Source organism: Paralichthys olivaceus, chromosome 7 (assembly GCF_024713975.1).
Source record: "Paralichthys olivaceus isolate ysfri-2021 chromosome 7, ASM2471397v2, whole genome shotgun sequence".
Lineage (NCBI taxonomy): Eukaryota > Metazoa > Chordata > Actinopteri > Pleuronectiformes > Paralichthyidae > Paralichthys > Paralichthys olivaceus.
Genome location: NC_091099.1, coordinates 14,852,111 through 14,870,225, shown reverse-complemented (window position 1 = coordinate 14,870,225; position 18,115 = coordinate 14,852,111). Strand labels below are relative to the sequence as shown.

The 18,115-nt window shown below is 42.9% G+C and overlaps 1 long non-coding RNA gene across 1 annotated transcript in view; it reads right to left on the bottom strand.

The window, feature by feature from the left end:
• The window catches only part of LOC109624260 (uncharacterized), a 41,079-nt gene that overhangs the window by 874 nt on the left and 22,090 nt on the right, over positions 1–18,115 (bottom strand). Inside the window, exon 3 of the long non-coding RNA XR_002202367.2 lies at positions 6,721–6,977. This is a non-coding gene — a long non-coding RNA (uncharacterized lncRNA). The remainder of the gene's footprint in view (positions 1–6,720; positions 6,978–18,115) is intronic.

Sequence of the window (18,115 nt, the reverse complement as noted above, 5' to 3'; positions counted from 1 at the left end):
CAGCTTTCTATAAAGTTTAGGGATATAGAATTAAACTCTGGATGAATTCACCATATTACTCTTTAGGTAAGTCCATACAAATAATTAATGTTGATACAGAGGTCTAAAATAAAACTAGAAAACCTCATAATGTCTGCTCTGTATTCAACCAGTAATACCTCTCACTGCTAAACCAGCAGGACTCGATGATAACAGCTGTTATACAAACACTTATGTCTCACACTAAGTTGTGGTCTTGCTCTGTTGTCGTTGTTCTGTGGATCTGGTTTTTCAGACATCTTATCCAGTCTACTTTCAGAGGCTGAAGTTGATTTTTTCACTCACCCTCAAGAATAATAATCAAGAATCAGAATGACCACAGTGGAAGCTTGTTCAACATACCCTTAGCTCAGGAAATGCATAGCTGCATGATTTTTGTTTTGATAACAAACTGCAGATTACAGCTATCTATATGTGCTAGAGGCTAACAGCTAGCCTGTCTACTGATTTTTTTTCCTAACTGACAATCTCCCTCTGGGTCTGAGCCATAGTCCATCACACAAAAAACTCTGCAATAGAGTCAGCATTAGAGTGATCAGAGGATCAAGTGGTACCAGTTGATTGAAAAGGCCTTGAGCTGCACAACAAAGATTTTGTTACCCTGATTCAGTTTGCTAAATGGCTAATGTGATTAAAAAGATTCTTTGGGCCTAAATTCAGTTATGGTTGGTGATTACATTCACATGGCAGGGGAATGACTTCACATGACTGTCTAGAAAAAGAAATGATGTTGTCAAGGTAACAGCCCATGCACGAAAAAGCACAATTGCTACTGAGGTCAGAGTCTGTGAATTGCTTGGCTGAGTGTCTCACGAGGGTGAATGTTATATTCACTTACATCAAACGGAGATATACCAGAGAAGGACAGGGCGCAACCTCAACAGCGATAGACGTTATGAAGCAGCTTTACAGAAGTGAGTGCTAAGCTGAATTCATCACAGTGTAATGAATGGTAAACAGAGCCTTTTAACTAGCTGCGTAATGACAATGTGAGCTGTGTAGTATCTCAGAAATCTCCTTATGAGACCGCAGACTTCTGTACTCATATACTGCATTTCACCACTTCTGGCTCACTGAGGAGCATTTCATATTCCCTGGCACACAGTAATATAGCTCCGCTCCTCCATGCCAAATTGACTCCACAAGTGCTCCTATACCTGCTGACCGACACATGATTCCTTCACCCAGCAGCCAGCATTTCTGCTTGCTCTGGAGGGGTACTTGATTCCATTATTAAGTTGAAAAAGAGAGACAGAGCGCAGGGATGGTGGAGAGAAGGGAAAAAAAGAGAGGAAGCTTGACTGAGTAGAGAAGAATAATAGAAAGCTGAGGAAGTTATCAGGCCAGGGGAGTGAGGCTGCTGTCTGACAGCAGATCAGAGAGCTCCTCCAGCTGGAACCCCTCCTCATGAGCCCGCCCGCCCGCCCAGCAGAGCAGAGCCCAGCAGTCAACGGGGATGATGAGCTCTATACTGTAGCCTACGGGACAGGTCAGGGCAGCACCTATACTGCAGCACACATCAGCTCCACAACACTTCACTTCACCACTGGTCCTCAAATATTCTAATTCATTATTAGGCAATGGCCTTCGACTTTGACTACTGTATTCAAGCACAATTTTGCAATATATGCACCTTATTCTAGTGTAAACTACTCCACTATGGTTGACAGGTTTAATTACAAAGCAGGTTCATAGGGTACAGTGAACATGTGGATGTCCTTTATAAAATACAACACATTGTTGAATCTTCAATAAGTTGTTTCCAACCTTTTTGGCTTGTAACCTCTTATCAATGAGTTCTCAGCACTTATACTGAAAAGTGATTTCTTTTCTGAACTCCACAGATGATTTCTTGTTAATAACCATTAACCATTTCAGTTTCAGGTAATGTTATTCAAGGTTAAGTTTAAGTTAAAGTTCTAAAATAAGATTTTGTCTAAAAAGTCTAAAAAACCTTCTTGAAAACATGTAAAGTAGTTAAGACCAGCTCCACCTTGACCAGCTACAACTTTAAAATGCTTGTTATGCATTTAAACCATAAAGAGATTGGTATAAACAGCCAGTCGGATCTTTTTCTGCAGAATGGAGACTTTGACCTTTTATTTTATCGGCTGATGATACATCTGCATGTTTCCTCATGTAAAGGTTTGAATAGAGGACACTTACTTGTTGTGGAGTTTTACATTGCTGTTTTGGCTCTTTTACATTAGTAAAGATCTGTACTTACTAAATTATATAATACAATATATTACATAACTGATGCTTTGGTCTAGTAAGTTATTGTTGCATTTGGTTGATATAACTACTGTATATACTGTTGATTATCTATAACAATTTGTAAAGTACCAGAAAATCTCAATACTCAAGTAAAAGATACAATCATTGTTTACCATTAAAGTAAAGATACAATCATTGTTTACCAGTCATCAGCTTTCATATTAGTAAACAGTTTGAGAATCAATATCATATCCACATCTTCATTGTAATTGATTTTACAGGTGCAAATATTCCTGTGAATATTGATATCATTGTGTTTTTCTTCCCTAAACAAGGACACAAAAGGGTTAAGGAATTATGGCGACAGAAGCCCTGAGAGAGAAAGCGAGACCAAATCAACAAATTAATGTCTGTCCTATGAGAGGCTAAGCCTCTTATTTTTATTTCAAATGAGGATAGAAATTGACTTCCTTATTAAATCTAATTATTAGCCAGTGCCCTCCAAAAGTCTTCAGAAATCGCCTGGAGCGGCCAGGCTATTAGCATAAACACCACCACTGGCAAGCTTAAAACAAATGGTATATTTAGTCAGTGTTAATGGGATTAAAGTATGCTGGATTCAGGAGCAGTTCTACTAACAGTGAGCATCACATCTTCATTATGGATGCCCTGACTTCATCATTTCCACTCTCTTTGTTTGCATTTCAATTCACTCTGCTGCCTCTCGCTCCTCTCAGTTATTCAACAGATTGTGTTAAATCTTGATCCAAAAATCCCAGACAATCATAAATAATAAAGGATTACACCAATCTCTGAAAAGCTGGTGGCACGCCAGCGGCAACGCACACAGAGAAATAATTGTTGGCCATCTGTGCAGCAGACTGGTAAGAGAAAGGGTAAACAAAGAGCACAGCGTACCTGCCGAAGCTTCTTCCCATTCCCTGTCTATGCCTTTAGCCGGGGAACATAAAAAGCTTTGATGATGCTTGCCCCTGCACTGGCTTGCTCCAAAAGAGTTTTTGATTAGGGAGGTTTCAGAACCACAGACTGACAAGCCGTGCCTGTCAGGAATCTAACAAGGCTTGGGGTTATCTCTCTATCAGCAGCCAAACAGCGCTGTGAAAACTGCACACTGCACTAAAGATGGAGGATAATTGACCACGCAAACGATCACATTTACATGTCATATACACAGCTCTCATGAAAAGAAAGTGAAGTCATGAAAGCTTAGCCTCTGCTGTCTCATAAATCACTCCTCTGTGGGCTGAGATTGGATTTACTGGCCCGGTTTTACTTCGAGCTCTGCCAGAACCAGCGCTGGGGCTGCAAACACCTACACAGAGCATCGCACATCCTTATTAGGAGAAAATTGATCTGAGCAGCAGTCAGTCAATGCATTTTGATGTGAGCTGTAAAGTTAATCACGGTATGCTTTAGATTTGTGGGTCAGAGTATAAATCAATGAGATGGATTTCACACACATGATGGATTTCTGCCATCTATTCAACAGCATGATTGACACCAATTGACTTTCTTATGACTCAGACTCATTTGGTATGAACCGTCACATTTACTGTTTGGATAATACTCGCCAACTGTTGGATTATTCCACCTAAAGAGACACACAGTCACAGCTGTTTGCACCTTCTACTGGGACACTAAGACAAAAGCCTATATTTGCCTCACAGTCTGTGCAGGGAGTGAAAAATGACCTTACGCCTTGCCATCCATCCTGAGTGGAGGGCCCTCATTATGGTGTGGGATTTATATATGTATATATGGCGACAGATAGATAGAGATAAATAGTGTTGGATTCTGGAGCAGGGAGGAAACAAAAGATAGGGCAGAGTCATAATGAGCTGTGTTTATGTGCAGTGTTGCTTGGCCTGTTGACAGCGGTTAATGAAGTTACAGTTAGTGGGGGGATCTGCTGGCACTAATTAAACTCCCTGTCATTAGCAGTGCTGGAAGGAGGAGGCGCTGCAGCAGGAGTAGGAGGAGCGGACACAGGCAGATCCACCAGAACAGACACAAACATGAGCTATACATTATGGGATGAGGGGGATTAGCTCTATAACTTCATTGTATACAGGCAATCCCTGATTTAGCATTTAACAGAGGCTACAGTCTTTTTCAGCAAAAAAGAACAATATTTTATATATATAGAGTATATGTATGTATGAGGGTTAAACATAGTATACAATAATTTATAGTAAGTGTATAAAGATATGATGTTAACACACTATGTATAAAACAGCAGAAACAGGAAATATTTTACACCTAACTGAGCCTACAGTGTAGATTAGCTGCCGTAGAAGCCACATCTCTGACATCTGGAAATGTTGCCGTTACCGCTGAACTGTTAGAGAGTGGAAGAGAGCTCGATTGACTGTCACAGAGTCTGAGTGGAGCTCAGTGTGTGTGCCATCTTAACCACAGCTCCATCGTAGCCTGTAATCCAACTCACCACCAAAGCCACCGGTGTTGGCTGCCGGCGCAGACCGAGGCTCTCTGTTTGTTTATGCAGCGCATAGACCCGGCCATTAAAAGTGGGAATCCTGTCAAAAATAAAAAGAGACTTTTCATGTTTGAGGGCTGCAATTGTGGCTCTTGTGTGATGTTTTTCCTCCACACTGACCCCTTGCTTTGAGGTCAGGAAGCCGCTTAACCCTGGGCTGTGGAGCCCACCGATTGGCTCGGCCAAACACAGCATTTTTTGAATGTGGTGGCGTTGTGGGTGCCTCTGGCAGAGGCACTGTGGTTGTGTGCAGTGACTCCGGCTGTGTAACCAAGACAGCCTACACATCATTATAATGGATCCTCAGGCAAAGAAGCCAAATATCCTTCATAAATGTGCACATCATTTCCCTCATTATATCCTAGTTACCTTTGCTCATGTTTCCCAAACCTCACTACGAGGTGAAGTCAACCATGCAGCAAGTCAAGCTGAGAAAAGTTTGTGTATCACACCATTGCCAAAATAAAGCTATAGCAAAATTCTAGCACTGAAACACTTAAATAATCAGTGTAAATACCTCTCAACAACACACCCACATATACAGAAGCTGCTTACAAATGATACAAGCTGTTTAAAATAGCTATTCCCTGCTCGCAGTCATTCAAATACTAAAGCAGAATAGGGAGAATGTGGAAATTTGCTATGTAGTTAACTTGCGACAGCCACCAATTAGGTTTATGATTCGGGCGCCTTTGGGCCACTGTCGCCAGGCCTCAGTCTCCCTCTGATGTCATTACACAAATCAGCTGCAGTCTGACAGAGCAACAGGGCTGCAGGACACAGGGGGAGAAGGACAAGGAAAGTTGGCTCGGCTCCTCTCCTCTGATAGCATCAGATAAGCCGGCCTTAGGGCCTCTTATCTCATCTGTGGATCCTGTGTAAATGTAAGTTTTAGTCTGGCAGATTACATCAGCAGAGCCTGCTGGGGACAGAGGCCGGCCACTGGGGGACCATGATGACTCCCTTCATGCGACAAATGCATCCTCTCCACCCTTCATGGACTAACAAAGCAGGACTGGGCTGTATTGTGGGAGACGGCTCCTCTCAGCCAGTTAAAGTGAGTCCCCAGAGGAACTGGAATTAAAACTGTCAGCTTCCATTTAGTCCAAAACGCTCACCCTATAGCATTTGTTGTCACTGTCAGCTGCACACTGCGTGCACTGATAGTGATATTAGAGGACAGTGTGCCTCACTTTGGATAAATGTCTGTATTACAGCATTGCGGAGGTGTGTGTGCTGACAGGAAAGAGCCGACCAGCTGACAGGGGACTGGCCCTCTGTGGTCCAGAGGCCACAAAGGTGCCATGTGACTGTGAGAGGTTCATTTTAGGATACATAAACACACCCTCCCTGTTTGTCTAAACATCTCTCTATCCGTCTACTGTACAGCACATTCCAGCCAGACAGACAGACAGGCCACATCTGGGGAGCAAGCGATGGAGGTCCATCCCCCTTCCTTCTTCTCTCCCTGCTCCCAGCGTCTGTCATCCCACCCAGAGAGGGGAAGTGGTGAGGTTGAAGTGGTTGGCCAGACAGGGGCAGCTGTGTGACCACAGACCTCTGAGTGTGTGCATGTGGGAGGGAGGGCGGGATCCATTGGCCTTATTACAGACCCAGCTACATACTGGGCCTCACAAACAGCTGCTCTTCAGCCAGCAGCAGCCTCCGAGCAGAAGCAACAACACTGCAGGATTTGTACTGTGACAGCACTAGAGTAAATGCATGTGTGCTACAATCAATCAAACACATATCTACAGTAGTAACCAATGTTTTGAATGCATACTTAACAGCATGGCTGGTTCATTTCTTGATGGAACAAGAAAAATAAACAGTTTCATTTCTGTTTCTTAGAGAAATTCCAGACATTAAGTCAGTGAAATGACAAAAACACTTAGATGATACAGATGTTAAGTAACCCTGGCAGTTTTGGGGGGAATGTGTTTTACCACAGACTGCTGCCAACTCTTATCAGCTGAGAGTGACTGTTGCTGACTGCACGGTCAGCTGGATCACAGGACGTAGGGTCTCATAGTGATGATGTCACTGTTTTTTCCTTGGTCCCCAGGGCGGTGATTTATGAGCTAATCTGGGTCTGTCTCCCCAGATTCCAGGTCTTTGTCTCCCTGGGGGGCTGCTAATGGGACAGTGGGATGGAGCCACCATGCAGCAGAACTCCTCTCAGCTCACAGCACATGACATCCATCTTCATGATCACACACCGAATGAAAAAAGAAAAAAGAAAAAGAGAAATAGAACAATGTTGACTTCATATTGTGGTGCACACAGATGCACACATACACTTGCAGGCATGCACACAAATGCACACAGCCCAATACACACACACGCACAGAAGCAAATACAGAATAAATTAAGTATTGCATATATAACCTTGGCTATTTGCAATTTGTCATGCAACCTGAGAAAGATAATTGAGGCAACCTCCCAGTATGCAAATAGAATGATAATCAGCCTGAGCCACTCTACCAAACACATATGCACAGAAAAAAACTGTTACATTGTTAGCAATTTCTAATAGAGGACACCTATTGACCCATTTTCTCTTGAAAAGCAATTTGTCCCTCCAAAATAAAACTAATAGGTGGCAAGATGAATGGATTAGAGTGGGCTAGACTGGGTGCACCGTGCCACGAGGCACTAAATCACCAGATTATTAGTTTTATGAGCCGAGCCCATGAGAGAATAATTGCTAATGTTCCCAGAGTAACCAAGGGAAATAAAGGTAATGGAGCAATTTATAAATTCTGATTGGTATACATAGGGAACTTCCAGCCCATCTCCTTTGTTATTTTACTGCTCTCGATAAAATACGCCCCAAGCCACACAAACACTCGGGCCGGCTATCAAAATCAATACAATCACACAGAAGTGCGAGTGCTGCCTCTGCTCCTTTGTTATTTTTAGAGCAATGCAGCTTGACTTGCAGTTATAAATCAAAATAATGTAAAAAGGAGGAAGAAAAAAGCACCAATATTACGTTCCATCTCTTAACTTTATTTAGCCTTTCTGGGAGACATATGCATGATGCTTCACCCATACAACACACTCTGCACAGGGTAGTACTGATGACGGAGACAAGCTTTGTCTAAAATCATACTTTGCAAGATCGTTGCACAAACAGACGGGAACGAGACAGGACGCTGACGTGGACAGGTGTTCTGTTTAATCCGCCCAGCACAGATGAAAAACCTTCCTTCACTCATCCTATTTTTGTAGCTGCACAACTTTCCATCACACAGAACCAAATCCCTAATTTCCACCTCTTCACAGCTCTCTTGATGTTTAAATTGCAAGTTACACAAAGTCCAAAACGTGGTCTGAAATGTTATGCAGATGTCGACCCTTCTCATGTGGTTCATGAAAGCGCAGATTTATCTGGTTAGACAGGCCTCGTTGCTTTGCGGCCGCAGCCTGACTGCGCCTCTTATGCGAGTCGAGCTGGGTGGTCTCAGCATCTTCACATGTCCATTTCTGGGGAGGGTAAACAGTGAGCGTATCCTGTTACAATCAACTCCTGTTGTTATGCTTTCAACACACCACGCAATTATAATTTCATTAAAGTCTCAACAAGACAGTTTTGCTGTTTAACCTAGACGTGCAGCCTCTACTGTAATTTGATCCACTGCTGTATTGAATTATACATTGAAGTCAAGGTGAGGTAACAATGCAGCTACATGGAGGCACAGCGCTGTGCTGTCGTATCGCCTCCCCCGCCCTGAGCTGCTCGTCTGTCGGTGCATCTGTGATAGATTTGCTCGACTGGAGTGTTTGCAGCTGAGCAGAGCTGATGTCGTACCATATGCCGACACAGCACACATACATGCGTTTGCACGCACACACACACCTCTCAACAGCAGTGATGACACAAGCTATACTTCCCACCCACTTCTTGTTTTTCTGTGGTGAAACTGTGTTGCTCACTTTGTGTTTTCACTTCCTTGTCTAACAGGTATGAAGTAACACTGTGAACTGTAAGAGCACTATCTGTTCAGACATGTTGACTTAAGCTCAAGTCTCCTTTTTGTCAGTTTAACGGTTGTTCTTAATGGGAGGAATCAGCAGGGACAAGTCACCACCATCCTCACGCCGATGTGTGTGCATTTTTTAAAATCCAGACTTGTACATATACAGCATATTTGACATTCCATCGAAACTCCTGCCGACCCACAGAGAGTGTGTTTGTGGGTCAGATCATTCGTTTGTCACCACCTCACATTTCCTGTTATGAAATAGCATGATACCCGACACAACCTGATCTTAACAAACCATGAGGGGGTGTGAAGACTCAACTTAACTGAATTTTCTCTCCCTCTTGTTTTCATGCTGATACATTTTCTTCTGGCTTTATTGTAGCATTTAAATTGAAGCAGGTTTTAAAGTAATTCACCATCAACCTCAAATGTCAATTTAATTCCACACACAGCTTTCAAGAACCACTGACAGCAGGACGCGAGCTCAGACATGGAAATTGATTTTCCAAGGGATTGATTCCACCCCGGATCTTGCGCTGATCCACAGAGAAAGACGCAGTAATGACACATTCTGTGATCCCACAGTTTCTATACGATGTGGTTAGGTTTTATCCCAAATGCGACAAGGCCTGTAATAAATCTTGTCTTCTTTCCATCAGCTTGCCAGCAGCTGGGAGCCGTCAAGGGAAGCCACCCCAAGGAAAATGTTATTCCAGCTTGTTAGTGTTTGAAGTCGCAGCAAGCTGGGCTGCAGAAGCTGCTGCCTGTGGTTTATGGCTTGTAGGGTTGCTCAAGATATGGAGTCTCACTTTCCAAGTCAGGATGTCTCACAGCCATTGAAGCCACAACTGTAGCTGTGAGATAACGCAGGCACGTTGAGAAGAAAGGACTTTAGAGCAGACATGTGGTCTTGACTCAGTGAGTGACAACACTACAGTGTGTGTGCGTGCGTGTGTGTGCGTGCACATGTGCCTCAGTTCATGTTGTTTTTCCACATCCGCCCATCCGCCCACTGATGCAGAACTGCAACCCCTTGCTGCAACACTATTGCTTCCTCTTCTCTCTACTTGCTTTTATCCAAAAACATGCTGATTTTTACGAGTTTATACACTTGCCAGATTCTTGTATTCTTGCAAAAAACATTTCTTTGTTCTCCTTTTCTTTCCAACAATAAATTAATCAGGCACTCTTGACAAACTGGGGAAATGCATTTTTTTGTACTCACACAAACACAATGAATAATGGATAAAAATATGGATATGCAATTGTGCTTTTGTGCAAGAGAAAATTAAATATTTATATTTGACTATGAGGCCACTGAACCACACAGCTGCTTTGTTTTCTGAAATTCAATAATGTGTTGAAAATCTTGGCTCAGATCAGGGTCTCACTGATTAGAGAGCTTGTATTTCAACCACAACAGGTCAAAGGTCATCAGCCAGCCAGTGTATCCAGTCTGATATTTTTTCCTGTAATCCTTCACTGTTGCACTTTGACACTAATCCCTTACATTCCTTCACAGTCACAACCCTCAAACAAACTAGTGCTAACACTTCACAACACTTTTACTGCACAGTACGAGTGAAAATACAAATAATTTAGTGAAACAATGAAGTACAGAAGTATTATAAGCAGAATATAAATGATTAATATATTCAACTTATTAGTATTTATCAATTAATGTGTGGGTAACTTTATAGAGGTAGTGGTGGTTAAGGTGGAACTCATCTACATTACTAGGTTGTTAAATCTCTATCAATACATCCTGTTTTATAGCCCATTAAATATTTGAAGATGCCGTGGAGTAACAGCTATAATATATAGACATGTAAAGTTACACAAAATAAAAGTACAATTACCGCAGAATTGTACTTTGATAAAGAAAAGCAAAACTCCTTTTATTTGTAATGATACAATATCTATTATTTATGCTTAAAAATGATTTTAAGGTGATCAAAGTAGTTTAATTATCAAACTGACAAATTATATTAGCTCCATAACTTTAATAGGTTTGAATACCAATCACCCATTTATGGACACAGTGGGATGAATTGTCTGAAGGGAAGAAGGGTGCAGGACGCAGGAGACAGTAAGAAAGTTTACTGTATGCTCTGTGAGAATGACAGGGGAGGATGTGAAAATGTCTTCCATGTTCTACTATGAATAAACCATTAGAGCTTAAGTGAAGGACATGCAGATACTAATTGGATATGCTTGGTTGATTCTATTACATTGAGAAGATAAGGTTAGGCAGAGAGGTCAAGAGGGCAATGTGATGCTCCATCTGATTCAGTGATAGTTTTCTTCTCGCAAACCTCTCTCCTCCCCCGCCCTCACACTCACACACACACACACACACACGCGCACAGACACACACGACCTGGGGGTCAGCTGTCTTGGCTGCTGCTCCTGCTTGGCCCTTAGGGACGGCAGGCGGACAGGCTATTGATCAGCTGGACTATTATCAGAGCTGAAGCTGTTTATCATTCTGTCTGCTCTCAAGAGGGAGCCTCCATCTCTAATGGAGCGTGGTACAGTGCTCCCCTGCACCTGTCCTTGTCACCTCCCACACCTTAAGCGCCATCGATCCCCACATCACCTGTCCTTGTCCCACTGGTACCCTGCTCTCTCTGGGGGAGGGTGCAGGCTCCTCCTGGCTCTCCTCTCCTCTGTCCTTTTAGAAATCACTGCTGGTAATTTGGGAGCAATGTTGTGCAGGTAATCACACTCTGACCTGTGCCATATTCAGGCTAATCATAAAGCAACAAGACTCATTTTTAAGGTAAATCATTGTGTTAAAGGGTAGCTGTTTCTCATAAGGTAGAGCGAGTCTTCCAAATTAGTTGGTGGTTTGATCCCCAGGCTTCTCCAGTCTGAAAGGCCAAAGTGCCCTTGGGCAAGACGCTGAACCCTACATCAGCCATGCCGGCTGTACCGTCAGAGTATAAATGATGTGCGAAAGAAAAGTGCAGCATATGCTCTGCATGAACATGTGCTAATGGGTAAAAGTGTCAAGCTCTCTGAGGGGTCATTAAGATGAGAAAAGTGCTATATACACTAATACAGTCCATTCACTATAAAGGGCATCATATATATCTATATATATATATATATATATATAGATAGATATATATATAAGTTTGGAGGCTTTAAAGATACGCATTAAAAAAAGACCATTACTTTTCGATCCTAGTATGGCTCAAGAATCAAAAACATGTCCAAGGTGACAGATTTTGAATCACTGCTCCAGATCATGGACTGGAATTGGGACCTCGAAACCCACGGCTCCACACAACGACCATTACTCTGCACACTGGCTCAAAATGACAGCTTACTTTAGCTTCATTTTTGTATAGTGGTAGAAAGTGGAGAGGCATTGTCCACCTCTATATATTTGGTCAAAACTCCAGTACTACATTATCTAACTGTTTTCACAGGCTAAGTAGGACTACCCATTAAAGGTAAGATGATTGTGATGTGTAAAATTACCTTCAAATTTGGGACTATATTTGCATAGATGCATTTTCTGTTGACAGTGCGTCACCTACTATATGAGCTCACTTGATGGGTTAAAACTGTGTCCAGTCACACGCTCCGAGGCTGCGGTCAATATCTGCTCTGTGTACGGCAGCGTCGTTACACTGGCCTATTTAAAAACAGAGGCAGTAAATGTCTGCCACCAGAGGCCACGGCCATAAACAAGCCAGTGGACAGTGGTTATTTAGAGGTCACGCAGAGTGCTCAGTCGTCTGTGGCGGCAGGCCGGGGGAAACAAACTGATGAGGATTTAATGATATCCAGCTTTGTGGCTATTGATAGCAGAGTCAATGGGCTGCACCGTGGGTGTCTCTCTGATACACAGCAGATTAGCAGCTCAGTGCCAGATGAAAACGTCAGAGATCAATAGGACACTGGGGAGAATCAATAATCGTCCCATCGCTCTGTGGCTTTCATTTGGCGGATAGCTCTGGTCCTTTAAGGCCCGCCGCGCTGTCACCGTGCCATTAACTGCATTCATAAAACATGCATCACATATCTGTCACGGGCATCATATGTTAATGCCTGCTACTAATGAATATGAATGCTCCGTTCATAAGGAAAGTCTCGATCTCATTACATTGCTTTACACCTCGCTGAGCGCAGAGAGCTCGCCTTGGATGAAATGTAAATCACTGCTTTATTGGGGTAAAAAAACTGAAAATGCATGACTATCATACTAAAGTGCAGCGCGAGTGAGAACAAAACACTCTGCAATGGGATCGAACGCTTTGAAGCCAATAGCCTTGTGAAAAGTGTGAGGAAGAGTGGGCTAATTGCAGCATCATCAGTGAGCCTGGGATGAGGAAATAACAGAGAATATCCAGTCATGTCCGAAATACTATAATCAGCATTACCTGGCTTGTCGCGCTTCATTATAGTCCAGAGATCTTAGATTAATTAGCATTATTGTGCACAGTGAGTGAGAGAATTGGACAGTAATTACATTAACCTTTGGGATCACACCTTGTCTTTTTACAAGACGTGTCTGAGCAATAAAAGATTGCTGCTGCATAGATGATTACTCTTATCCTTGACAGTGTCTGCCTTCCAAATTGATCCAATTAGCCATTCAGGGCTAATTTAATTACTTGAGGCTGCTATAGCCTCTCTATCTTTTCTGTCCTTGCCACCGGGATAATCATAACTTAGCGCTGGAACAGATTACCCTTGGCACATGCATGAAGAAAGCAAATTTAATCTGATATGTGAAAACACGAATTAACAGTCCCTCTTACAGCAACTGAATGCAAGCAAAAATACATCTCTCTTTCCTGATTTCTGGTGTATTAATGTGCTCTACAGACTGCGGCAGGAGAAGATAGTGAGTGGAGCTTTGTCAGTCGTCAGTCTCAGAAGTCTCTCACTTGGGGAACTTCTCCAGAATATCAATCAGGTTTAAAACAAGCATGTTTCATTTTAGACACTAATGAAGGTGAGATCTAGTTCGTACGAAGGAACGTATCAGTAGGATTAGTATGCATGGTGCAAGCTCGTAGTTGATATTAGGTGAAACCGTCTTAATGCACACAGGGTAATCTCATCTGCTGCATGTTGAGCACAGCGGTGAGACGACGGGCACGTACCAATCTTCTCTGCTCCAGGGACAATATGGGTTTGAGAAATGAGAGGTGGAAGCTTCCACGGTGCCAGCCATCCATAATTGGCAAACTGAACATGATGAGAATGAACTCTGGGCTTGGCTCGTCTTTATTGTAATTAAGATGAAATTCGCCAATCATTTAAAGTCATAACTGGACGTTTGAAAAGAGGCCAAGAGCCCGCTGAAATGTCACTGGCATTCAGTTTAGGTATTTATCCGTCTCTGTCCGTGTGTTTCTTCAGTCAGCATTCAGGATTGTAATTCCTGTGGCCTAAAACTCTGAGTAAAGGTCAAAGGCTACAGCCATACTGACAAGCCTGAAAAGGTATATCACGTGACCACTCAGGTACATTGAGTTGGATGAAGCAAAAGAGTAATATATGAGAGAAAGCAGAAAACACGTAGGTTATGATTGAATTTGAAATTAGATGCTGGGAAAGGGATGTGCAGATGTACAAATGTAGGATAGGAGCTCGTGTTCCTGCACTGTCAATTTGAAAAGAGAAACTAATCAAGTCTTGAAGAGTTTTCATACGATACGAAAAAAGCGACCGGAAAATGTTTCTCTCTATTTTTCTTTCTGTTCTATCTCATCTCTCCACGGATTCGATTCATGAGTGTGACATGTTAAGATTCAGGCCAAGTTTGAAAGTTAATGAGTTGGAATAGATCTAGAGACTTGGTGTTCACAATAGCTGGTGGGAAGCACATTAAAGACTGTGTGTTTGCAGCGCTGCTCGTCCTGCGGGAGGCTCTCTTAGACGCCTGTGCGCCAATCCTCACTTGGTCATGAGCAGAGCACATAAACAGAGCTTTAATCAGGGAATTATTTGGGGAGAGTTCTTTTAATCTGTGATTATAACACCAGATCAATGAGGATTCCTGCTCTGAGCCGTGTCAGTGATAAAAAGGAGGATTTACATCAAATATTCATAGCCCAGCTTTCCCAGAGGATTCACCACCACAGACAACCACTGACTCTTATTCTATACAGAGCAGATGGAAAACAAAACCAGTGAGTGAATTCTCCAAATTGGGTCTTCTGTAAGGAAAGTTGCAAACGGCAGTAATTATCTACAAAGTGCTGCATTGTGTTTTGACAAAACAGAGCTGTAAACAGAAAAAGAAACGGGTCTTTCTTGCCATCCATTGCCTGCAACCAAGCCAACATGTTAAACATGGTTACACAACAGCACTGTACAGCCAGTGAGAGAAGGCTCCGGAGACTAACCCAACCCTGTCATCACAAACTGTTTGGTCTCTGCTTCACGATTCTCTACAAAAGAACCAAGGCATATAACTTAAGAGTGGACACAGCATTTTAAGAGAAACAGCACGATGAATAATACATGATCGCTGTATTACCAAAGTGAAACAATAAAAAAAGTTTGAGTCCCTTGTGTGCTGTCAGATGTCTCTTGATGGTCCCTTGTGTGCTGTCAGCAAATTGCAGAGGCATTATAGGGCAAAATAAAAGTGGTTTTAGTGATTTGGTTCTTTACATACAAAACCAAGCAAAATAAGCACCAGTTTCCTTTATGATTATATTCAAATATTTCTTCATTATTTATTATAAATTAATATTTGATCTGTTTTGTGAATGGACTATACGTCTTTCTTAATTCCCTCACAATCACTCGGACAACACACGGTGCTACTGTAGAGACACAGAAAAATGGAACTTAGAGAACCAATACAAGCTCATAGCTGTGCAAGCCAGTTTAATCCTTTTTAATGTTTGATGGTATTTGCTTGAAAGCAAAAGCAACAAGTACATAATTATCCGTCTAATTAAGCTGCCAAAAAACAAGCAGAGTGCTAGAGCACCTCTGAAACAGTGAGTGCACCATTCATTAGCATGTGCTATAAGCTTATTAATCATCTAACAGCCAATTAGCACACTGTTACCATTTGCAGTGGGTGTGTAAATAAATTCCTGGGTTAATTTCTTCCTCTGATAATAAAGGGAACATTATGAAAATGAGCTCTGTGACTATGTAAATGATCTATGTCGTTAATTGCATAGCAGCGATAGATGTTTGCCATGAGCCGGGCTGGTGATGCAACAAATATTTCCCGGGCTGTTAGAGAAATTAAACGGGTAGCTGCTGATTCCCTGGAGGAATCTACAAGCTACAATAATGACATTTACCGAGCCCTCTGGCACACTGATAATGACAATGTCGCCGCTTGGCAGCAGGCCAGTGGGAGGTGAGGGCGAGAGTGTGGGGCTGGCAATCATCTCTGAGAAAGACAGCACGGACCCACACACACACACTGGTCACACTGGCAGTAAAACACTGGGGTTTGAGGATTAAATCAGCTCTTGTATCACCCACTGGTAATTAATAATAATTGCTTTCTAATAAGGGCCATGCCATTAGCAAATTACCTCTCTACTGAAATGCGACCACAGCAGAACATGCTGTTATTGGAAATGGAATCTAATAGGATTCACTTGACCAAAATAAACACACACACACACACACAAACAAATACACAGGGAATTCAGTGAAAACAAGTGATGGTCGCTCACTGCTAATGGAATTAGATGCATAATGCATTATGACTGTCAAAGAAATGTCATCACTTGCGCAGGAGATGATGCTGAATGACTGTGCCGCTTCATCAGCACTGAGGGAACAGATGACGTTTTACTGACAAGTGAGAGAAGTGAGAGATGTTTGGATGTTAGAGGAACAAAAACCGAGGTGGGCTCTGTTTCCTTTCCCTTGAAATCCAATGCCCCACACCGACTCTACCTCACCGCGTCCTGGTCGAGTGATAAGTACTTGAAACTGGTCTTAATCATGCATGTGACACAGGAGGAAATGGAGGCTACTGAACAGTGCATGGAGCGTTTACTTCTGGTGGCTTCTATAAAACAGACCTCCATGCAACACTGTGCCTGCACCACTGACAATATCTGACTACTGACTGTGCAGCACAGACAATGAATCGTCTGAATAGGTCCAGATCATGACGAGTAAACTGCATTGTTTACAGTCATACTTGTTATCAGATGATTTTAAAATGATGAATCTGCTTGGTGTAATAAAAAAACAACCACATTTAACTCTTAACCACGGCTATTGTGACATATTACATAAGCCAAAGTCCTGAGTTAGTGTTTATTTATCAGCTGCTTAGCCTTGAATTCTCAGAGCAGCCAGTTCCTCCCTCCTCCTGCTGCCCAATCAATTAACACACGGGTAATACCAGGCCTATTAGAGGCAGCCAAACCTTCCCAGCCCTGTCATCTGCTGTTGGAACAATTGCTTAATATAACACCAGACTCAAAGGAGCACTTACTGGGGCCCAATCTTCTCGAATCAATAACAACAGGCAGGCTATATTGTCTCAAACAAGGAAACAGTGGGGGATGAGAGAGGGAGAGGAGAGAGATGGAAGGTGGGTCAATACAAGTGCCCCGGTTTAGGAGACGCTGGCTCAGCCATTAAAAAAAACAGCACATTGTACGGTAAAGTGCTGCTGTTCTCCGACATGGATATAAGCACCACTTCCTGGGCAGAGGGGAGGGCAGAGGGCCTGTGTGTTGTTGAGGTCTGAGAAAGGACACGGCCTCTCACCAGGCCCCTCCAAGACTATGAGAAAAGTCATGAGGTTTGACCCAAGAGCGGCTACACAACAGCTAAAGGGCAGTGGTCTGGAGGGAGACGCTGTGCAACCGTCTACGGCTTTTGTCGCCAGCACAGTGGGATGCCGTCAGGGAGTGGCAGCAGCAGCCATGGCATTTATGGTCATGGGGAAGATTTCATTTTCTTGATGATAACTCCTCTGGAGCTGTCCATCAAGGTTGATGAAAATTCAAATTGGGCCATGAGCAGATGATTAGAAAGGCATTTGCCATCCACATAGCACAAATGTCACCGCCTCGATAGCATAACAATGACAGGGCAGAGCCACCCAGCCAAGCTAATGGAGAGCGTTTTTCTAGTGAGTGAAGCTGTTGTCTCTCTGGGGCCCGTCAATGTCAGAGCTGCATGGATCACATCTTTTCCCGTGCCAGCCGGCAGAACTGGCTGGGGACAGAACCACGTATCGATCCGTCTGTAATCACACGAGCAGTTTGGGTTTCAGAAAAACTTCATCCTGAAGTGCTTAGCTTTAAGGACAGGATCCAATTTCTTTGAGCAGGAGAGGACTGAGGGAATGAGGCAGAAACATAAGGTGTCAGTGATCTTTAATACT